The 22,831-nt window shown below is 55.9% G+C and overlaps 7 non-coding genes across 7 annotated transcripts; all 7 read right to left on the reverse strand.

The window, feature by feature from the left end:
- Positions 1 to 2,767: 2,767 nt before the first annotated feature.
- Positions 2,768 to 2,958, reverse strand: LOC148806234 (U2 spliceosomal RNA). Its single transcript, XR_016089656.1, has one exon. It is a non-coding gene; the product is annotated as a U2 spliceosomal RNA (small nuclear RNA).
- A 791-nt stretch (positions 2,959 to 3,749) lies between these two features.
- On the reverse strand, positions 3,750 to 3,931 carry LOC148806235 (U2 spliceosomal RNA). Its single transcript, XR_016089678.1, has one exon. It is a non-coding gene; the product is annotated as a U2 spliceosomal RNA (small nuclear RNA).
- A 6,228-nt stretch (positions 3,932 to 10,159) lies between these two features.
- Positions 10,160 to 10,353, reverse strand: LOC148806236 (U2 spliceosomal RNA). The gene has a single exon (XR_016089675.1). It is a non-coding gene; the product is annotated as a U2 spliceosomal RNA (small nuclear RNA).
- A 3,282-nt stretch (positions 10,354 to 13,635) lies between these two features.
- Positions 13,636 to 13,826, reverse strand: LOC148806237 (U2 spliceosomal RNA). The gene has a single exon (XR_016089657.1). It is a non-coding gene; the product is annotated as a U2 spliceosomal RNA (small nuclear RNA).
- An 819-nt stretch (positions 13,827 to 14,645) lies between these two features.
- On the reverse strand, positions 14,646 to 14,836 carry LOC148806238 (U2 spliceosomal RNA). The gene has a single exon (XR_016089658.1). It is a non-coding gene; the product is annotated as a U2 spliceosomal RNA (small nuclear RNA).
- An 817-nt stretch (positions 14,837 to 15,653) lies between these two features.
- On the reverse strand, positions 15,654 to 15,846 carry LOC148806239 (U2 spliceosomal RNA). The gene has a single exon (XR_016089688.1). It is a non-coding gene; the product is annotated as a U2 spliceosomal RNA (small nuclear RNA).
- A 6,424-nt stretch (positions 15,847 to 22,270) lies between these two features.
- Positions 22,271 to 22,455, reverse strand: LOC148806240 (U2 spliceosomal RNA). Its single transcript, XR_016089682.1, has one exon. It is a non-coding gene; the product is annotated as a U2 spliceosomal RNA (small nuclear RNA).
- Between the last annotated feature and the right edge of the window lie 376 nt (positions 22,456 to 22,831).

Below are 22,831 nucleotides of genomic sequence, written 5' to 3' on the forward strand. Positions count from 1 at the left end.
AACCTCCTGTAAGAATGCAACCGAAAAAACCACGGACTTCAAAGATATAAAAAACGCCGTCCTTTTCACCTTATCCTGCAACCCTCTCACATTTGCAGTAAAGGCAAAAAAACCCATTGTTGCATTATTAACTAAAATCCGCACTACTCAAAAATTCCTCTATATTAGCCGTGTCGTGTGTTGGACCCTCATAACTGCCTACGCTACTCGGAGAGCTAGCAGACCAGATATGACCTATCTGGCTTCCGCCCCACTCCCCCAACCTATCTTCTGTATTACCCCAACTCTCGCCCCCTACAGCTGGGGCCTCCATAGCAACACCTCCACCCTCACCCGCTTCCTCCCTTCCTATAACTTTCGTTATTGACCTGGGAGGCGAGAGCGACTCCCCTCCAGGCTTGTCCTTCTGTTTCCGCTTCCTTTTTTTCTTTTTCCCCACCACTGTTTCAAAGTCATCTCCCCCGCTTCCCTCTTCTGCTGTACTGTCACCATCACTCATCTCCATATCCTGCAGATCCCCAGAACCCACCCCCCCCCCCACCTCTCCCAAATCTCCCCTGTCCCCAGATTCCCCAGTGCCCTCTACCCTATCGCTCACCAAACCACTACCCCCCGCCCCATCCCCCTTATCTTCAGCTACTTCTCTCTCAACCTCACTCCTCTCTCCCCCCTCCACCGGTAACCCAGCTCCCTTATCTCTATCCTCCCCCACTGTAACCCCTTCCCCACCCCTTCTAAACCCGTCCCCCTCTTCCCTCGCCCTCCCCCTACCCTTTTTCTTTTTCTTGCCCCTCCCTGCGCCCCCTACCTTCCTAACTTCCTCCTCTGTACCACCCAATTCCATATCCCCACCTTCCTGCACTCCCTCCTCCTCCTCCTCGCTCGTCCCTTCGTCTTCCTGGAACCCTGCTAGTCCGGTGCGAAGAGCTATTACCCTCTCCGGCTGCCGTTCAAAACAATCTTTAAACAAATGTCCCGCCTCATTACACAAGGAGCACCTCGGCCTCTCCTCGCAATCCCTCACCTCGTGTCCCTCCTTCCCACACCTCCGACAAATCATCTTAGTGCAATTTGCCACCAAGTGACCCTCCCCCCCACATCTTCTACACAGTTTCGGTTGCCCTGCATAAAACAAATAACCCTGATTGGAACCCAAGAAAAAATTAGCCGGTGGATGCCTGAAACCATCCTTCGACGAATTGTCCGGCTGAAACCGGACTCTATACTGCCACCGACCCGTCCATACCCGCACCCCATCCCTCAACATCCACCCATCGTTCAAGATTTCCACATACCGACTCAGAAAAGCATAAATGTCCGTTTCCAACACAAAAGGGTTGTGCATGTGCACCGTCACCACTCTGTCCTCTTGTGCCCAAAGTCCCACCACTTCAAAGTTCTCCAATTGTCCAGCATCCTTTTTTTCTCTGGCCGCCCGAAACACATTCCAGTACATCGTTGCAGATTCAAAGGTCACATTGAAAAATCGCAGAGAGACATAACTCTGCACGCAAAACACATCCTTCAAATCCACGCTCAAAACTCGCATCAACACATGCCGGGAGAAGTCCTCTCTCCCCGGCATCAGGCCAACATCACCCAACCACCGGAACTGGATGGTGTTCTTCAGTCCAGGCCCTGCTGCAGGCTGACCCCTCCAGTTCCTAGCCTCCATGTCGCCGGCAAAAGAAAGTCACAAAAGCCCCGGGAAATCGCCTGGCTCCCCAGCACAGGGTAACCCCTGAGCTGAGGAGAACCCAGGCCGCGCTGCAAGGTGACGATCGCCTTCACCAGTCCTTGGAGACGCCCGATCCTTCCAAAAGAAAAAAAGGACTCCGACCCTCCTCCTGGCTCGTCTGTATCCCGGACTTCAAAAAAGGTTCCGCCGCGCCTTCTCTCCTCTTCCTCTTCTCCGCCGTCGCCCTTCTCGTCCCCCAGCCAAGTCCTCAAGCCGCGGGCCTGCCACGTACTTTTTGGATCTTGGCCAAAAGGCCGAGAAGCGATGCCCGACGCCGGCCTTGGGCGGGCGCGCGGGCGTCCGGCTGGCGCGCAGCGGCGCAGGCCGACGCCTCTGGAGCCCGGTCCGCACGCGGCTGCCGGCCGCCCGGACTCCGCTCTCCCCCTCTCTTGCCTGCCTGCTTGCTCGCCTGCCTGCCCGCCAGTCCCGGGCGGGGGCCCTGCTCTTTGATCTCCTGTCAACGGCCCGACAACGACCGCAGCCGCGGGGGGCGCCAGCCGGCCGGCCTCCTTAGCTTAGGCCCCTCCCACCAGCAGCAGCCGTGCCGAGTGAGCTGCAAGCGAAAGCGGACCGTCGGCACCTGCGGGCAGAGGCAAGGGGCAGCGCTCTCTCGGGAGGGACGGGGACACACACACACCTGCCTGCCTGCCGAAAAAAAGAAAGAAAAGGTGTATATACTAAGTTTTTTGGAGGGAAAACGGCCGGCTGTCGAAAGGGGCCCGCCTGCAAGGACGGGGACACACACACACACACACACACACACACACAAGCCACGCCTGCCTCCCTGGAAAAAGGAGGAAAAAACTAAGTTTTTTGGAGGGAAAACGCACGGGAGCCGAAAAGGGGGCCGGCCTGCTTGCCGAGAGAGTCGAGGCGCGGGAAAGTGCACGGAGGGAGCACGGGAACGGGGAGGGGGAGAGAGAGAGACACAGAGACACACAGATGGACGAGAGACGAGACCGGAGAGGAAGGAGCTCCGGTCCACCTCGCTTGCTTGCTAGCTACGTCTGTCTTTTCACCGCTGAGAGAAGGTAGTGCACCGTTCCCGGAGGCGCTGCAATACCGGGCCGATGCGTGGAGAGGACGGAGCAAGCTCCTGATCCAGCTCCCTGTTCCAAAAATCCGTTTAATATGTGGTCCCCCGATGGGGGACGTATCAGATATTAAACTGATAAGAACAGATACTACACTTGATCTTAGCCAAAAGGCCGAGAAGCGATGCCCGACGCCGGCCTTGGGCGGGCGCGCGGGCGTCCGGCTGGCGCGCAGCGGCGCAGGCCGACGCCTCTGGAGCCCGGTCCGCACGCGGCTGCCGGCCGCCCGGACTCCGCTCTCCCCCTCTCTTGCCTGCCTGCTTGCTCGCCTGCCTGCCCGCCAGTCCCGGGCGGGGGCCCTGCTCTTTGATCTCCTGTCAACGGCCCGACAACGACCGCAGCCGCGGGGGGCGCCAGCCGGCCGGCCTCCTTAGCTTAGGCCCCTCCCACCAGCAGCAGCCGTGCCGAGTGAGCTGCAAGCGAAAGCGGACCGTCGGCACCTGCGGGCAGAGGCAAGGGGCAGCGCTCTCTCGGGAGGGACGGGGACACACACACACCTGCCTGCCTGCCGAAAAAAAGAAAGAAAAGGTGTATATACTAAGTTTTTTGGAGGGAAAACGGCCGGCTGTCGAAAGGGGCCCGCCTGCAAGGACGGGGACACACACACACACACACACACACACACACACACACACACACACACACACACACACACAAGCCACGCCTGCCTCCCTGGAAAAAGGAGGAAAAAACTAAGTTTTTTGGAGGGAAAACGCACGGGAGCCGAAAAGGGGGCCGGCCTGCTTGCCGAGAGAGTCGAGGCGCGGGAAAGTGCACGGAGGGAGCACGGGAACGGGGAGGGGGAGAGAGAGAGGCACAGAGACACACGGATGGACGAGAGACGAGACCGGAGAGGAAGGAGCTCCGGTCCACCTCGCTTGCTTGCTAGCTACGTCTGTCTTTTCACCGCTGAGAGAAGGTAGTGCACCGTTCCCGGAGGCGCTGCAATACCGGGCCGATGCGTGGAGAGGACGGAGCAAGCTCCTGATCCAGCTCCCTGTTCCAAAAATCCGTTTAATATGTGGTCCCCCGATGGGGGACGTATCAGATATTAAACTGATAAGAACAGATTTTTTTATATTTTTATTAGAAAAAAGTTCGTTAACAAATCATAAAACAGTCCCACACCAACACCCCCCTAATGTCCCGTGCACAAATCCTTCCAGCGCTCTTTTGCTGCGGCAAACCCCCATCTATGAATGTCCCACTGGACCCTCCTGGCCACCTCCTCCTTCACCCTCCGCAGGATCCCAAAAGCAGGCTTCTCCACGCCGTGCTTCACCAGGTCTGTCCGGGCATCCCAGATGAAGGCCTTGACCAGGCTGACCAGTAGCCACAGCAGGAATTTCCGGTTCCGGCCCCGGATGCCGGCGATCCCTCTCAGGACGGACGCTGGCGTGATGGGGGAATCGGGGCTTACCTGTGCAAAGAGGGTCCCGCACGATCTCCACACCCTCTGGGCGAAGGCACACTCCCAGAAGACGTGACCCACCGTCTCTTCGCCCGCGCAGCCGTGTCGCGGGCACAGGCTCTGTCTGGAGAGCCCGTGCGCATGCATGACGGCCCTGACCGTCAGCCGACCCCACACGCAGAGCCAGTTCAGGTCCTTCAACTTGTTATCCAGCCCCTCCGGCTGGACCCGCTGCCAGATGATCCGGGACACACCCGGGATCGCCGGCCGTTCTTCCGCCTTCACCATCCTGTACATGGTCCTGTGATTCAAACAGTTCGTCCCTTCCTTGATCCCCGGGTGTGCCCGCAGCCACCGCACTGCGTGGCGGTAGTGCAGCGGGAGCCGCTCTGCTTTGGGGGTCGTGTTGGTCCAGACCGTCAGGTGCCGCATGCTCGCCGCCAGCCAGAGACTGACAAACCGGCTGCACAGGTGGGCCGGGTTGTCGTGCAGGACCGTGCACAGGCTCGCTATGAAGGCGCAGTCCAACTTCGCCGGGAAGTCCAAGATCCCCCGACCCCCATCGGCCAGGGGTCTGTACATATCACACCTCTTCACCCGTTCGTAGGTGTGACCCCAGACGAAGTTGAAGATGCTCCTCACCAGATCTCTCCGCTTCCGGACCGGCAGGGGGTACACTACCGCCAGGTGGAGAAGCAGAGGCAGGACTTCCGCCTTCAGTACCAGCGCCTTCCCGATCCAGGTTAGCGATCGTTGCTGCCACAGGCCTAGCTTCCGGTTGACTTTCCGGAACCCGGCCTCCCAGTTGACACCTCCAGGATCTGTGGAGTGAAAGCTCACCCCCAGGATCTTCAGCGGCCCAGTCGTCCGTGACAGACCGCCAAAGTCCCGCGGCTCGCTCGGCCAGGTCCCGAAGACCTTCACTAAGCTCTTGGCCCTGTTCAGTCGGGCGCCGGTACCTCTTGAGAAATCCTCGACAATGCTGAGCGCCCTCCCCAGGCCGCCTTCAGAGCCCAGGAAGAGCGTGACGTCGTCTGCATATGCCGCGATCTTCGCCATCTGCCCTCCTCCACCTGGCACCAGGATCCCATCCACTCCCGGATCCCTCCTGAGCTGGTCCAGGAGGATCTCTAGGAAAAGCACATACAGCAGGGGCGAGAGAGGACAGCCCTGTCGCACACCACACCGCACTGGAATATGCCCGCCCAACGCTCCGTTGACGCATACCCGGGATGCCACCCCGTTGTACAAGGTCCGGACCCACCTGACAAACCCGTCCGGCAGACCCTTCCTCTTCAGGAGTGCCCACAGAATCTCGTGATGGACCCGGTCAAAGGCCTTGGTCTGGTCGAGGCTCACCAGCAGGAGCGGCAGGCCTCTATCTTCCACCCACGCGATGACGTCGCGGATCAGCTGCAGGGTCCAGCTGATCTTGCGGCCTGCCACACCACACGTCTGGTCAGCCTGCACCAAGGCCGGCATCACTGTTCTCAGGCGGCCGCCCAGCACCCTGGCCAAGATCTTATAGTCAGTGCACAGGAGCTGGATTGGCCGCCAATTCCCCAGGTCTGCCTTGTCACCTCCCTTATGGACGAGGGAGATGACACCGATCTTCATGGTGGCACCGAGCCCATCACGATCCAGCACCTCGTTGAATACCTGCACCAAGAGCGGCTCCAGCTGGTCAAAAAAGGTGAGGTAAAACTCGGTCGGTAGACCGTCTATGCCAGGGACAGTGCCCTTCTTCATCCCCATCAGGGCAGATCGGATCTCTGCCCCTGACACTGCCCCGCCCAGAGCAGCGGGGTCGTCTACCGCCGGCTCCACTCCGTCCAGGAGCCTGCTCCTGATACCGGCGTCGGTCTCCTTCTCAGCAAACAGGGTGCTGTAATATTCTGTGGCACACTCCAACATCCCGGGTATGGAAGTGGCTACAGACCCGTCCGTCCTCCGAACGCCGTCAAAGAAGCCTCGCTCTTGTTGCCTCCTCACGGCGCCGAAGAACTGGGACGAGCAGCTTTCGTCATTCTCCCTCCAGACTCCACGGAGCCTGAAAAGAAAGTCCTTAGCCCACTGCAGCCACTTACCCCTAAGCAGGCTCTTGATGTGGGCGATCTTCTCCCCCTCGTAAGCGCCCCCTTGGTTCAGCTGCGCATACAGTGCCTCGAGCTCCTCCTGGAGCTTGGTGCACTGGCGGTCCTCCAAGCTGCGGCGGATCCTGCAGTACTTCTTCGTCACCACCGCGATGGTGCGCTTACAGGACTCCCACCAGTGCACCGCCGAACTGAAGGCGTCCCTCCTCTCCGCACATGCCCTCAGCACTGTAGCGATCTTCCTCTGGTATCTCGCCTCCTGCAGGACTTGCCTGTTCAGCTTCCAGTATCCGGCCTGGAAACGAGGGTCCTCAACACCAAAGGAAGCCGTCAGCATGTGATGGTCGGAAAACCAAGTAGGGGTCGCTTGCCTGCTTAGGGTCGTCCAGTTCGCCGAAGTGAAGACATAATCCAGCCGCCTGAAGGTCCCCCTTCCGTTGTCCCAGGTGTGATGTGCGACATTCTGAAATCCGTCCCGCAGGCCAAAATCTGCAATCAGAGACCGTAACCCATGGGCACCCTCACCTTGTGAGTCCCCCAGGTCGATGTTAAAATCCCCGCCGATGATCAGCTCTCTGTTTGTGTACAGCAGGGGCTCCAGATCTTTCAGGAAGGAGCCCTGCTGCCGCCGGTCCGCCGGGACATACACACCGATCAGCCGGGTCCGCACCCCGTGCCGGGTCCCGTCGACCACCAGCAGGCGCCCGGGGACCACAGAGCTGACCACCTGTGCCGCAAACCCTGGGGAACCACACAGGATGCCCACGCCAGAGGAGTTCACCCCCCCAACGCTCCACCACGAGGGCCCCTTTGTCCACTCCTTCTGGTAAGCGAGCACATCGTCGTGGTCTTTCAGATGGGTCTCCTGCAAAAAGCAAATATCCAAAAGCCTTTGGGACAAATATCGGAAAACTCCAGCTCGTTTCTCCCGGTTCCGCAGACCCCTCACATTAGCCGTGGCCACTGTGAAGGTCATGGCTGCTCCGGGGGGCTGTCACTCTCCATACCGTCGCTGGAGCTAGAGCTGAGTGGATGCTCTGCCCCTGCTGCACTGACCGAACTGTCGGTGTCTGTCCCCTCGATGTAGGTGACCGAAGGGACTGGGCTCACGCCCACCTCCATGTCAGAGACGGGGTCGGGCCCGGGATCGAGAACAAATCCGGGGCTGGGACCGAGGCCGGGGTCGGGGCCCCGGTCAGGGTGGGGGTCGGGGTCGGGATCGGGGGGAGGGGGGTCGGGAGAGGGGTTGGGGCTGGAGCCCGGGTCAGGGTCAGGCCGGCGCGAGTACTCGCGGTCCGGGGTGTCGACCTGGCACGTCACCACAGGGCTCCCCTCACCTGAAAGGCACTGCGCCACAGAGAAGGGGCCCCGTGCCATGACTCTGTCTCCCTGCCCAGGGGGGAGGGAGCCTGCGGTGTCCCCCAGCTCCTGACCGTCCTGCGTTGACGCTGGCGCTGCCCCCTCCTCCATCTCCTCCTGGTCTGCCATCACCTCCCGGTCTGCCATCACCTCCTGCTCTGGCGCCGTCACCAGAGCTGCTACCGTCTCCGGGACGAGCTCCGCCTCCCCGTAGTACTCCCTGGATGTCTTCTTCTTCTTGTCGCCCGTCTCCATCTGTCCCTTGCCAGCCTGCGACCGCTTCCTAGGCTTCTTCCTCAACACAGGCATGTGGTGCATCTCCTCCTCCTCCTCACCTGCCCCCCGTGCTGCGGTTGGTCCTGCGTCTGCTCGGGCGGGGGGGGGGGCCTTCACCACATCCGCCCAGCTCCCGACCACCCCGTCCTCGACCCGAGATGGTCCCTCCTGCGGATCGTCGCCGTCCTCCTCATGCTGCCTCCCCTTCCCCTTCCCTTTCCGTCTCGGCCGCACCACCACCGTCCATCCGGCATCCTTCCCGGCTCCCCCAGGGACCGCTCCACCACCATCCTGATGTTCGTCCTCGGTGTCCCCAGCCTCACTGCCGTCCGACTCCGTTTCTCCCACCGCCAGGCCGGATCCGTCATGGACAGCTCTGGCATACTCGGCGTTCCTAAGGAGGCAGTTGCGATACAAATGGCCAGTGTTGCCACACAAGGAACACTCTTTAACGGGGCAGTTCCGGGCCTGATGACCCCGCCGGTGGCACTTCCCACACTCCGCCGCGTTACACTCGGCCTCCCGGTGCCCGGACTCCCGACACTTCCGACAGAACGGCGGCTGATTCCCGTAGAACAAGTACCCCCTACCTGGACCAATGGCGAAAGTGGCAGGCGGGTGGGCGAAACCATCCTTACTTCTGTCGTCTGGCCTCAGCTCAACGTGATACTGCCTCTTCCCGGTCCAGACCTTGTAGGGGTCCATGATGATACGAGGGGGGTCCAACACGTCGACGTAACGACGGAGGAAGGTCGTGACGTCACTATCGGGAACAAAGGGGTCAAACATGTGCAGAATCACTGACCTTTCATTGTTGCTCTGGAGCCCCAGACACACGTAATTCTCCAGCCTGCCACTTTCCTTAGCCTTCATGATCTTCTCGGAAGCGCCGCGATGTCCTTTCTCCTCCACGAACGAGAGATCCATATAGCGCTGCGCCCGATTCCCCTGCAAGCACTTGATATCCGCCACGTCCAAACCCAGGATCCCAAAAAGGATCTCCTCTTCGAAGACGTCCCTCCCCGGCATCTCTCCATCCGGCTTCCAGATGAAGCGGATGGTCTTCCGGATCTTGGGACCCTCCTCAGCCGTCCTCGCCGCCCCGGGATCCGCAGCCATCGTTCCGCAGCCTTTGCGGCTGCCGAAGCAGCCTTCTCACCAAAACCGAAGTCTTCTGGTGTCCAAGCGTCCAATCCAGGAAACGAAAATCCGAAGCGCAGTCCAGGCCAATCCAAAGTCCAAATCCGGCAAATCCAGCAGCGTAGTCTCCTCCAGGCGGTGTCCTCTCCGGTCTTCTCTCCCCGGTCTTTTGGTGTTACCTCAGCCGCGGGCCTGCCACGTACTAAGGATCGCAGCCAAAAGGCCGAGAAGCGATACCCCCAAAGGCGCGGACCGACGCGCGGGCGTTCCGCTGGCGCACAGTGGCGCAGGCCGACTCTCCTCTGGAGCCCGGGACCCGCGCAGCTGCCGGCCTCCCTGCAGCCAGAGGCCTGCCGCCGGACTCTGCTCCCCCTCTCTCTTGCCTGCCTGCCTTCCTGCCAGTCCCGGGCGGGGGCCCTGCTCTTTGATCTTCTGTCAACGGCCCGACAACGACCGCAGCCGCGGGGGGCGCCAGCCGCCCGGCCTCCTTAGCTTAGGCCCCTCCCACCGGCAGCAGCTGTGCCCAACCAGCTGCAAGCGAAAGCGGACCGCCAGCACCTGCGGGCAGAGGCAAGGGGCAGCTCTCTCTCTCGGGAGGGACGGGGACGCGCGCGCACACACACACGCCTGCCTGCCTGCCTGCCTGCCTGCGGAAAAAAAAGAAAGAAAAGGTGTATATACTAAGTTTTTTGGAGGGAAAACGCCCGGCTGTCGAAAGGGGCCCGCCTGCAAGGACGGGGACACACACACACACACACACACACACACACACACACACACAAGCCACGCCTGCCTCCCAGGGAAAAGGAGGAAAAAACTAAGTTTTTTGGAGGGAAAACGCACGGGAGCCGAAAAGGGGGCCGGCCTGCTGGCCGAGAGAGTCGAGGCGCGGGAAAGCGCACCGAGGGAGCACGGGAACGGGGAGGGGGAGAGAGAGACACAGAGGCACAGAGACACACGGATGGACGAGAGACGAGACCGGAGAGGAAGGAGCTCCGGTCCACCTCGCTTGCTTGCTAGCTACGTCTGTCTTTTCACCGCTGAGAGAAGGTAGTGCACCGTTCCCGGAGGCGCTGCAATACCGGGCCGATGCGTGGAGAGGACGGAGCAAGCTCCTGATCCAGCTCCCTGTTCCAAAAATCCGTTTAATATGTGGTCCCCCGATGGGGGACGTATCAGATATTAAACTGATAAGAACAGATTTTTTTTTTTTTTTTTTTATTACAAAATACAAAAATCCATAAATCCAAACTCGGTATAACCAGAAAACCCCAAATATCAAACCCAAATCACAAATACACCAAACTTAAATCAACCAGTCATTAGCATAACCCCGCCCTGTATACAAATTAATCACTCCCCTAAATCTAAATTATTCCCATACTCAAACCACATAAACCCACAAAACCCATTATTCACATCTTCAAGCTTTTGCATAATGCTCCATACAACATCTTGCTAATCAGTTTACATTCCTCCCTCGTCTCCCCACCTATTCGAAACCCACCCGGAGTATCCCCTTCCTTCACAAGTTCTATGCAGCACCCTGGAAACTTCCGTTCCACTTCTTGCACTGTGGCCAAACATGTCTTCTGTTTAACCTTTATCTGTTTCTGCCACTCCTGGTTTAAGTCAACCTTCTTCCACTCTTTGCAGACATTGCTCTCCTTCCCCGGTTGTTGTCCCGCTATACGCCCTCTTCCACTTACATGCCCACCCTTGCTCTCATCTTTCCCAATACCCTCTACTGCAGCTAGTCCCGTCCTCATACCTTTCCTCCCCCCCCCGGCCCCTGCGGACCCCAAGGGTGGAAAGTTCTCCTCATTTAATTCCACTTCTGGCACCCTCTCTGCAGGTAAAAAGCCCCACTGGACACCCGGCAACGGTACATCGATGTACCCTTCCTTCTCCCATTCTCTTTTATATTGTGTCACACATTCTGCAAACTCTCTCTCCACGTCGCTGTCTGTAAGCTCCCCGGTATGCCTTCTTCCCTCTTCGGTACTGCTACTTCTTCCTGTCACACCTGCCGTTGTAACTGCTCCTCTCACCTCCTCTGCCCGCACGCTCCTCTCCATTTGTACGGTTTCCGTACCTGCCTCCCTAATCTCTCCATCTCTGGATACCACCTCTTCCTCGTTTTTCCCTTTTCCCTTTTCAACATTCTCGCCCGCACCCCCCACACATCCTTCAACTTCCATACTTTCCACAACATCTCCTTCCAACATCTCCACTTGCACACCGTCCGTCAGCACCTCCACGTGTTTACCCTTAACTCCCACAGTGCCCCCTCCCACACCCTCCTTATCTAGGTCCCTAACCACACTAGCCTCCTTACCCGTACTCGTCTTCCCTACATCCTGTACCGCCGGTGTCGTGGCTTGTGCACCCTCCTTCACCTCCACCACCAGCTCACAAGTACCCCTCACCACCCTCTCATCCCCACCCTTCTTGTCTGATTCCTTGACAACACTGCCCCCTACTGTTTCCTCTACACCTGACTCTTCATTCAATTTACTCTCTTCCCCCACACCATTAACATCTACACCTATTCCTCCCTCTTCGTTTCCCCTCAATCCCCCCCCACACTCTCCTTCACACATCCTCCCCACCTCCTCCACTTGCACACAGTTCATGTTATTCAACACTCCTGTCCCGTCAACTACCCTTTCCTTTTCGTCTAACCTATCCTGTTCAGCCCTAACCCTCCTTCTCCCCACACAGTTTTTATATGCATGGCCTATATCCCCACATGAGAAACATCGGACCTCTTTCTTGCAATCCTTCGTCACATGTCCCCGTTCCTTACACCGACTACACACCACCATCCCACATTTTGCAGCATAGTGACCTAAAACCCCACATTTCCTACATGCAAGGGGCTGCCCTGGATAAACCAGGTATCCCCTCTCTGTCCCGATCTCAAAAAACGCAGGGGGATGCAACACCCCCCCATCTTCCATACCCCCAAACCGTAACCTCATCCAATAAACCCGCTTGCCCGTCCAAACCCCCTCAGAATCTCGTTCCCTCTCCCCCTTCCCCTGCAACAACACAAAACTATTCAAAAAAACATCAATGTCCTCTTCTGGAACAAATGGATCAAAAACAAAAACCGTCATCTTCCGTAACCCTCCAGCAAACATAGGACTTGCACGGAAAAGGCTCAACGGAGCCTCTCCCTTTCTCTCTGAAATCCTCTTCCATAAGTCAAAACAAAGTTCACTCGAAATCAAAGTTAACTCAAAAATCCCCCGATCGCAGTAATCCTGTAAACATAAAATGTCCGACAGCTGCACATCCAGAACCCTTTTCAAAACAAAGGTCTTGAACTTATCTCTAGTCCAAGTCTTGGGTTCTCCTCGGTCCCGCAAGGTGAAACGGATGGAATCCTTCCGCTGCTCCTTCCTCGCCCAAGGATGACCCGCCTCCATCTCCAGCCACCGATCCGAACCGCACTTCCAAGTCACAGGAACGCTCCGCCACCGTCTCCAGTTCGCATCCACTGGCCAGCAATTCCGCTCGTCGCCTCCGCCGCCTCGGTCCTCCAAACTCCAGCCCAACACTCCGCCGCTCCAGCCAATCCTTCTCCTGTTGCGTCGCTCCTTCCAGTCCTCCCGCCGCCTTCCCGACCCTCTGACTAAGACCTTGGAATTGCGGGCTTGCCGGCTTAAACCTTGATCTTAGCCAAAAGGCCGAGAAGCGATACCCCCAAAGGCGCGGACCGACGCGCGGGCGTTCCGCTGGCGCACAGTGGCGCAGGCCGACTCTCCTCTGGAGCCCGGGACCCGCGCAGCTGCCGGCCTCCCTGCAGCCAGAGGCCTGCCGCCGGACTCTGCTCCCCCTCTCTCTTGCCTGCCTGCCTTCCTGCCAGTCCCGGGCGGGGGCCCTGCTCTTTGATCTTCTGTCAACGGCCCGACAACGACCGCAGCCGCGGGGGGCGCCAGCCGCCCGGCCTCCTTAGCTTAGGCCCCTCCCACCGGCAGCAGCTGTGCCCAACCAGCTGCAAGCGAAAGCGGACCGCCAGCACCTGCGGGCAGAGGCAAGGGGCAGCTCTCTCTCTCGGGAGGGACGGGGACGCGCGCGCACACACACACGCCTGCCTGCCTGCCTGCCTGCCTGCCTGCGGAAAAAAAAGAAAGAAAAGGTGTATATACTAAGTTTTTTGGAGGGAAAACGCCCGGCTGTCGAAAGGGGCCCGCCTGCAAGGACGGGGACACACACACACACACACACACACACACACACACACACACAAGCCACGCCTGCCTCCCAGGGAAAAGGAGGAAAAAACTAAGTTTTTTGGAGGGAAAACGCACGGGAGCCGAAAAGGGGGCCGGCCTGCTGGCCGAGAGAGTCGAGGCGCGGGAAAGCGCACCGAGGGAGCACGGGAACGGGGAGGGGGAGAGAGAGACACAGAGGCACAGAGACACACGGATGGACGAGAGACGAGACCGGAGAGGAAGGAGCTCCGGTCCACCTCGCTTGCTTGCTAGCTACGTCTGTCTTTTCACCGCTGAGAGAAGGTAGTGCACCGTTCCCGGAGGCGCTGCAATACCGGGCCGATGCGTGGAGAGGACGGAGCAAGCTCCTGATCCAGCTCCCTGTTCCAAAAATCCGTTTAATATGTGGTCCCCCGATGGGGGACGTATCAGATATTAAACTGATAAGAACAGATACTACACTTGATCTTAGCCAAAAGGCCGAGAAGCGATACCCCCAAAGGCGCGGACCGACGCGCGGGCGTTCCGCTGGCGCACAGTGGCGCAGGCCGACTCTCCTCTGGAGCCCGGGACCCGCGCAGCTGCCGGCCTCCCTGCAGCCAGAGGCCTGCCGCCGGACTCTGCTCCCCCTCTCTCTTGCCTGCCTGCCTTCCTGCCAGTCCCGGGCGGGGGCCCTGCTCTTTGATCTTCTGTCAACGGCCCGACAACGACCGCAGCCGCGGGGGGCGCCAGCCGCCCGGCCTCCTTAGCTTAGGCCCCTCCCACCGGCAGCAGCTGTGCCCAACCAGCTGCAAGCGAAAGCGGACCGCCAGCACCTGCGGGCAGAGGCAAGGGGCAGCTCTCTCTCTCGGGAGGGACGGGGACGCGCGCGCACACACACACGCCTGCCTGCCTGCCTGCCTGCCTGCCTGCGGAAAAAAAAGAAAGAAAAGGTGTATATACTAAGTTTTTTGGAGGGAAAACGCCCGGCTGTCGAAAGGGGCCCGCCTGCAAGGACGGGGACACACACACACACACACACACACACACACACACACACACACAAGCCACGCCTGCCTCCCAGGGAAAAGGAGGAAAAAACTAAGTTTTTTGGAGGGAAAACGCACGGGAGCCGAAAAGGGGGCCGGCCTGCTGGCCGAGAGAGTCGAGGCGCGGGAAAGCGCACCGAGGGAGCACGGGAACGGGGAGGGGGAGAGAGAGACACAGAGGCACAGAGACACACGGATGGACGAGAGACGAGACCGGAGAGGAAGGAGCTCCGGTCCACCTCGCTTGCTTGCTAGCTACGTCTGTCTTTTCACCGCTGAGAGAAGGTAGTGCACCGTTCCCGGAGGCGCTGCAATACCGGGCCGATGCGTGGAGAGGACGGAGCAAGCTCCTGATCCAGCTCCCTGTTCCAAAAATCCGTTTAATATGTGGTCCCCCGATGGGGGACGTATCAGATATTAAACTGATAAGAACAGATACTACACTTGATCTTAGCCAAAAGGCCGAGAAGCGATACCCCCAAAGGCGCGGACCGACGCGCGGGCGTTCCGCTGGCGCACAGTGGCGCAGGCCGACTCTCCTCTGGAGCCCGGGACCCGCGCAGCTGCCGGCCTCCCTGCAGCCAGAGGCCTGCCGCCGGACTCTGCTCCCCCTCTCTCTTGCCTGCCTGCCTTCCTGCCAGTCCCGGGCGGGGGCCCTGCTCTTTGATCTTCTGTCAACGGCCCGACAACGACCGCAGCCGCGGGGGGCGCCAGCCGCCCGGCCTCCTTAGCTTAGGCCCCTCCCACCGGCAGCAGCTGTGCCCAACCAGCTGCAAGCGAAAGCGGACCGCCAGCACCTGCGGGCAGAGGCAAGGGGCAGCTCTCTCTCTCGGGAGGGACGGGGACGCGCGCGCACACACACACGCCTGCCTGCCTGCCTGCCTGCCTGCCTGCGGAAAAAAAAGAAAGAAAAGGTGTATATACTAAGTTTTTTGGAGGGAAAACGCCCGGCTGTCGAAAGGGGCCCGCCTGCAAGGACGGGGACACACACACACACACACACACACACACACACACACACACAAGCCACGCCTGCCTCCCAGGGAAAAGGAGGAAAAAACTAAGTTTTTTGGAGGGAAAACGCACGGGAGCCGAAAAGGGGGCCGGCCTGCTGGCCGAGAGAGTCGAGGCGCGGGAAAGCGCACCGAGGGAGCACGGGAACGGGGAGGGGGAGAGAGAGACACAGAGGCACAGAGACACACGGATGGACGAGAGACGAGACCGGAGAGGAAGGAGCTCCGGTCCACCTCGCTTGCTTGCTAGCTACGTCTGTCTTTTCACCGCTGAGAGAAGGTAGTGCACCGTTCCCGGAGGCGCTGCAATACCGGGCCGATGCGTGGAGAGGACGGAGCAAGCTCCTGATCCAGCTCCCTGTTCCAAAAATCCGTTTAATATGTGGTCCCCCGATGGGGGACGTATCAGATATTAAACTGATAAGAACAGATTTTTTTTTTTTTTTTTTTTTTTTTTTATTACAAAAGTATAAAACTTACATCAAAAATACATAAACAGAGTCCAAGACATTAAACATTACCATCGTACATCATTGAAACAGAAAAACAGGGTTCAACACAAAATTACATACATATTCTTACAACAAAACTAAACCCTTCCACCTCTCCCGGGCAGCGTGATATCCCCACCTCTGTGTATCTCTTTTTATTCGGCATTTTATTTCATGTAGTACTTTCTGATAGACGCTGTGCACCGTTATTACTTTCCCCTTTTTAATCAGAATGTCCCGAGCCGTCCACATCTCTGCTTTAATCATACTTATTATCAACCATAGTAAAAAGTTGACGCTGCCCACTTTGCCCCCCCCCTTTATTCCATACAGCACTACTGCCATTGAGATACTAAAAGATTCGTCCAACAGCCTGAAGAAGCGATTACATTTCTTCCAAACTTTTTGTGCAAAACCACACTCCATTAAAGCATGTTTAATTGTCTCAGGGCTCTTACATCCCTCTCTTGGACATGTTGCAGACCTTGTCAATTTGTGCTTATAGAGCACTTCTCTAACCGGCAATCTTCCCCACACAATTCTCCAATTAAGATCAATAAACTTATGGTCCAAACCCCGTGGCTGGATTCGGGACCACACAGCTTCTTTTCCTCTCCGCTCTGCCGGAACCTTGGTTGTCTCTATTATTTGCTGGTATAGACATCTGTGTTTCAGTAATATCGAGGCGTCCCCCTTGTCCCAATATTTCCTCATCCACCCTGTTGCATGTTTATAATACCAGGGGAGGTCTCCCCCGTGCGGCACAGCGTTCGACCATGTCACCACCATTCTCATATGCTGCGCCAGCCAAAATCTCACAAAATACTGATAAGCATGATTCACAGGTGAGTTCAAAGCAACACACAGGTTAGACACATAGATACAGTCCAACTTCATTGGAAAGTCAGGGACTTCTCTGCCACCCTGTTCTATTTGTCGAACCATATCCACTCTTTTAATGTATTCGTATTTCCCTCCCCATATAAAACGAAACACCTCACCAACTAAAAGGCGTCTGTACCTTGCCGGCAGTGGGTACACGTATACCAAATATACTAAAAGCGGTAAAATGTCGACTTTCAAGATTAAAACCTTCCCAACTAGGGTCAGCTTTAACTTGCTCCATAATCCCAGCTTCCTTCTGACTTCCTTGATTCTAGAGGCCCAGTTGCATTGCCCCGATCCCCTCCGTAAAAAGTCAAGACCCAAGATCTTGATGGGTCCTGTACATAATCTAAAACCACTGGCCCACTGCTGTGATATCTCGCTAGAACCAAAAGCCTTCACCGTACTTTTCTCTGCATTTAGACAGGCGCCCGATGCTCTCGCAAAGACTTTAAAAACATCCAAAGCGAAGGTCAAACTAGATGTTGTGCCTGCTAATAAAGTTACATCATCTGCATACATGGTTAATTTAACTCTTTCGCCTCCGCTCCCAGGCAAGATCAAGCCATCTATTTTGTCCTCTCTTCTAATTGCACATGCGAAAGGCTCTATGTAGATCGCAAATAACAAAGGCGAGAGAGGGCAACCTTGCCTCACTCCGGCTTTCTGGTTGATAAAATCTCCTATCCAACCATTCACTGCCGCTCTGCTCCCCACGTCGTTGTATAGGGTTCTGATCCAGCTGATCACCGTTGGTCCAAAACCTAAGTTCTCCAAAACCAGCCATAAGAATTTGTGCGAGACCCTGTCAAAAGCCTTCTCCAGATCTAAGTTGGCTAATAATAGAGGAACCTTCCTCTGTTCAGCCCATGATACAGCATCCCTTAATAACTGCAGGGTCCATTTTCCCGACCTCCCTTTCACTCCACTAGTCTGGTCCTTGCCTATTATGCTCGGCATCACCTGAGCTACACGATAGACAAGCGCTTTTGCCATTATCTTATAATCAGCGCATAAAAGCGTTAGGGGCCTCCAGTTTTTCAAGGACGTACGGTCTCCTTTCTTAAAAATCAGGGTTAAAATGCCTTCCCTCATGGACTTACCCATACGTTCCTTGCTAAAAATCTCTTTTATTAGTTCCAAAAGAAAAGGGCCTAAAATTCTCCAGAAAGTGCCATAGAACTCTACTGGAATTCCATCGACCCCCGGCACCTTCCCCCTTTTCAGAGACTTCATCGCCTCTTCCAGCTCAAGCAGTTCAAAAGGTTTTTCCAAATCAGCTTTCTGTTCTTCTGACAGGGTTGTCTGCAAGTTCTGAAGTATCGCTCCCGCTGCTTCCCTTTCACTTACCTTTTCTGAAAAAAGGTTCCCATAAAAACTAGATACTTCTCGCAGCATTCCCTCTTGATCTGTAATCTGTCCACCACCAGAGTCAGAGACAGCTTGTAATACTCTCTTCTCCTGCCTCTTTCGAATCTTGTTAAAGAAAAAGGTAGAACATGTCTCATATTTTTCTAGAAACTCCACCCTCGCTCTGAACAGAAAATCTCTTGCCCTCTTCTCATAATACTCCTTTATCTGTTTGACAAGAGTTGTAACTTTTTTCTCACTAGAGGGCGCTGTACCATTTCCACTGTTATAGGCTTTCTCCAAATCTCTCTCGAGATTCTCTAATTCCTCCTTCTCCTCCTTCCTCCTCTCCCTACAGTATTTCCTGGAGATCTTTCCTATCACCATCTTGGCTTCTTCCCAGATCTCTACTAGAGATCTGTCGTCCGGTCTTTTATTCAGAAACCTTGTTAAAAACCTTTCCATCTTCTTTATGTACTTCGTTTCTTCCAGAACCGAACAATTTAATCTCCAGACCCCTCTTCCAAAATTAATTCCAAAATCCACTATCCCAACATTCACAACACAATGGTCAGAGAACCAAACTGGAGTGACTTTAACGGTTCCCACCTTGATTGTGCTAGATACGAAAACATAGTCTAGTTTTCTGCACACACCCCTCGTGTTGCTCCAGGTACATCCCACTTGGGGTGGGATACTCATTTTATGACTGTCCTTCAAACTGTACATTCTCAAAATATTCTTTACCTTTCGGGCATCCCCATCCTTCTCATTATCAATATCAATATTAAAATCCCCGCCAATCACTACAGCCTTGTTTGTCACACATAAAGGACCCAAATTAGTCAAGAAATCCCTCCTTTCCCTAATTGCAGCTGGAGCATACACACACACAAACCTACCGTCTATCCCGTTGACCCTCGCATCCACACACAACAACCTTCCCGGCTCACTCACCCTCACCTCTCCGCATTCCGTTTGAGGGTTCCCGAACAGGATCCCTACCCCGGTAGAGTTTACCTTTCCAATGCTCCACCTTGAGGGGCCACGGTCCCACAAGGCGGACAGCGTCTCCTTATCTCTTTCATCCTTGATATGTACCTCCTGTAAAAAACACACAGTCGGTTTCAAATCTCTGATATATTCAAAAACAGCCACTCTCTTAGCCCTATCACGCAGCCCTCGCACATTAATTGTCAAGATGCTGCTCATTGAAAAAAAGGGTTAAGTCCAGGCTTTTTGGGCTCTCCCCTCACCCTCTTTGATATATGCCTGTAATTCTGATCCGCATCTAATCACGTCCTCCTTCTTTTTACCTTCAAGGCTCATCCCCAGCACTTCCCTTCCACTATGATCAAAAGTGATCTTAACACTGCTGAACTGCCTGAGGATGTCCTTAATTTTCTCAAACCCTTTCGGGTATCTCACCCCCTCCCTGTACCATGTAGTTTGCTTAAGGAAAGCACTGGTGGTCTCGATATCAAGCCTCCAGAGGCTTCCTGTCTGCCACACCTTCCGGCGTAACTCCTCATACCTCCGCTGGCGGTCTTTCCTAGCTAAATCCCCAGCCTTTTGGGCCTCCCTATCCTTAATTAGGTCCACCAGAACCTGCTGCGCAGCCATAGCGGACTTCTGTTCCCTACTTGTGATCCTAATTAGGTTTTTGCCCTCTACTTCAAAGACCACGCCCTCTTGTACTAATTTAACCAAATTTGGGACAGATGTAAAATCAATCTGCCCCTCCTCATTTATTTTCTGCTCAGACAGAAAGTCCTCTGTCGCAGCCACTATCAGTCCAACTAAGCCACAGGGTCGTTTACTGTGGCCCAAAAAACTTTCTGTCTGTTTTTCAGGTTCCATACTTGTCTGAGGAGCCGTGTCAGCAACCACCTCAGGGGTTGAGACCTCCTCGCTACTTCCTCCCATTTCTAATTTCCTTTTTGCAGTTCCACCAGTTCGTTCCACCTCTTCTCTGACCCCTATGGTTTGCTCAATGTTGCTCATTATGTCCTGCATGGCCTCAAGGTTTTTGGCCGTCCGAGCAGCAATGTCCTCTACTGTTGCTGAACCATCTTCCGCGTCTACCTCTGGATCCGGGGTGGGACTTCTGCTCTCTAGCTCCCGATCTTCCACCGATTTCTGCCTCCCCCCGTCTGCTGCTTCTCTCCCTGTATCCTCCTCTGTTTCTTCTGACACTCCAGTCGCCTCCTCTCCCTTCTCTGTACCTGAAACAGAAAGGGACAAAGAAGGCCCAGCAACCCCAGACACGCCCCCTGCTGCCTCCCTGCTTACCGAGATATGGCTCAGAGGGCAGTCCTTATACAAATGGCCATTCTCCCCGCACAGGTTGCATGTCTTTGTCGCCTTGCAGTCTGCTCCCAGATGTCCCGTTTTCCCGCAGCGTTTGCACATCAGCTCCCTGCAATTAGCTGCGAAATGTCCCTCACCTCCACACCTCCTGCATGTCAGTGGTTGTCCCGGGTAACTGAGGTATCCACGATTCGCTCCAATAAAAAACATCGCAGGGGGATGCAAAAAACCGTCTTCTTGAGTGCTGGCAGTCCTCAAACGGGCAAAAAACCTAATCTTCCCTGTCCAATACCTATTTCTGTCCATTATTTTGGTTCCTTTGGCTGTTAAGTCCACAAAACGCTTCAGAAATACCTCAATGTCTTCTTCGGGCACATAGGGATTAAACATCTGGACAATCAGAGGTCTGTTTTCTCTTATAAACAAAGGTTCCACAATATAATCACATAATGGCTTCTCCTCTTTTTTAGTTTTGGCTGTCTCCCAGACTTTTTGGCAAACCGCTCTGCTGGTCAAGAACAGGTCATAGGTCTTTTTCCCCAAAAAATCTTGAAAACAATACACATCAGTGGGACTCAGACCAAAGACACCACGAATGATATCATCCCCAAAAATTTCTCTGTCCCTCAAAACTCTTTCTCCAGCTTCTTCCTTCTGCACAAACCTAATTGTGTGTCTCAACTGGCCTTCACGACTGCCAGCGCCCTCTAGTGGTCTTCCCGCCGAGCTTCTAGATGAAGCCGCAGCTGCTGCATAACTTCTTCCTCCCTCCTTCGCAGGTCCTTTTCCAGTTCTTCCACGGTCTTCTCCGGCCAGGGTCCTCCCTGCCGTATCAAAAGCGCCTTCAGGAGCCGGCTCCATCCCTCCGTCCTCTCCGCTCCGCCGCTCCATCTGGTGGGTTGTAGAAATCGTCCGCCGCCGCTGCCGCCGCCGCCGATGCTCTCCTCTCTCCTCTCCGCCGCTGCTCTCTCGGTCTCCCAGCTAAGTCCTCAGACCGCGGTCATGCCACGTATCTTCAGATCTTAGCCAAAAGGCCGAGAAGCGATACCCCCAAAGGCGCGGACCGACGCGCGGGCGTTCCGCTGGCGCACAGTGGCGCAGGCCGACTCTCCTCTGGAGCCCGGGACCCGCGCAGCTGCCGGCCTCCCTGCAGCCAGAGGCCTGCCGCCGGACTCTGCTCCCCCTCTCTCTTGCCTGCCTGCCTTCCTGCCAGTCCCGGGCGGGGGCCCTGCTCTTTGATCTTCTGTCAACGGCCCGACAACGACCGCAGCCGCGGGGGGCGCCAGCCGCCCGGCCTCCTTAGCTTAGGCCCCTCCCACCGGCAGCAGCTGTGCCCAACCAGCTGCAAGCGAAAGCGGACCGCCAGCACCTGCGGGCAGAGGCAAGGGGCAGCTCTCTCTCTCGGGAGGGACGGGGACGCGCGCGCACACACACACGCCTGCCTGCCTGCCTGCCTGCCTGCGGAAAAAAAAGAAAGAAAAGGTGTATATACTAAGTTTTTTGGAGGGAAAACGCCCGGCTGTCGAAAGGGGCCCGCCTGCAAGGACGGGGACACACACACACACACACACACACACACACACACACACACAAGCCACGCCTGCCTCCCAGGGAAAAGGAGGAAAAAACTAAGTTTTTTGGAGGGAAAACGCACGGGAGCCGAAAAGGGGGCCGGCCTGCTGGCCGAGAGAGTCGAGGCGCGGGAAAGCGCACCGAGGGAGCACGGGAACGGGGAGGGGGAGAGAGAGACACAGAGGCACAGAGACACACGGATGGACGAGAGACGAGACCGGAGAGGAAGGAGCTCCGGTCCACCTCGCTTGCTTGCTAGCTACGTCTGTCTTTTCACCGCTGAGAGAAGGTAGTGCACCGTTCCCGGAGGCGCTGCAATACCGGGCCGATGCGTGGAGAGGACGGAGCAAGCTCCTGATCCAGCTCCCTGTTCCAAAAATCCGTTTAATATGTGGTCCCCCGATGGGGGACGTATCAGATATTAAACTGATAAGAACAGATTTTTTTTTTTTTTTTTTTATTACAAAAGTATAAAACTTACATCAAAAATACATAAACAGAGTCCAAGACATTAAACATTACCATCGTACATCATTGAAACAGAAAAACAGGGTTCAACACAAAATTACATACATATTCTTACAACAAAACTAAACCCTTCCACCTCTCCCGGGCAGCGTGATATCCCCACCTCTGTGTATCTCTTTTTATTCGGCATTTTATTTCATGTAGTACTTTCTGATAGACGCTGTGCACCGTTATTACTTTCCCCTTTTTAATCAGAATGTCCCGAGCCGTCCACATCTCTGCTTTAATCATACTTATTATCAACCATAGTAAAAAGTTGACGCTGCCCACTTTGCCCCCCCCCTTTATTCCATACAGCACTACTGCCATTGAGATACTAA

Source organism: Atractosteus spatula, unplaced genomic scaffold, assembly GCF_055471065.1.
Source record: "Atractosteus spatula isolate fAtrSpa1 unplaced genomic scaffold, fAtrSpa1.hap1 Scaffold_56, whole genome shotgun sequence".
NCBI classification, from domain to species: Eukaryota; Metazoa; Chordata; class Actinopteri; order Semionotiformes; family Lepisosteidae; genus Atractosteus; species Atractosteus spatula.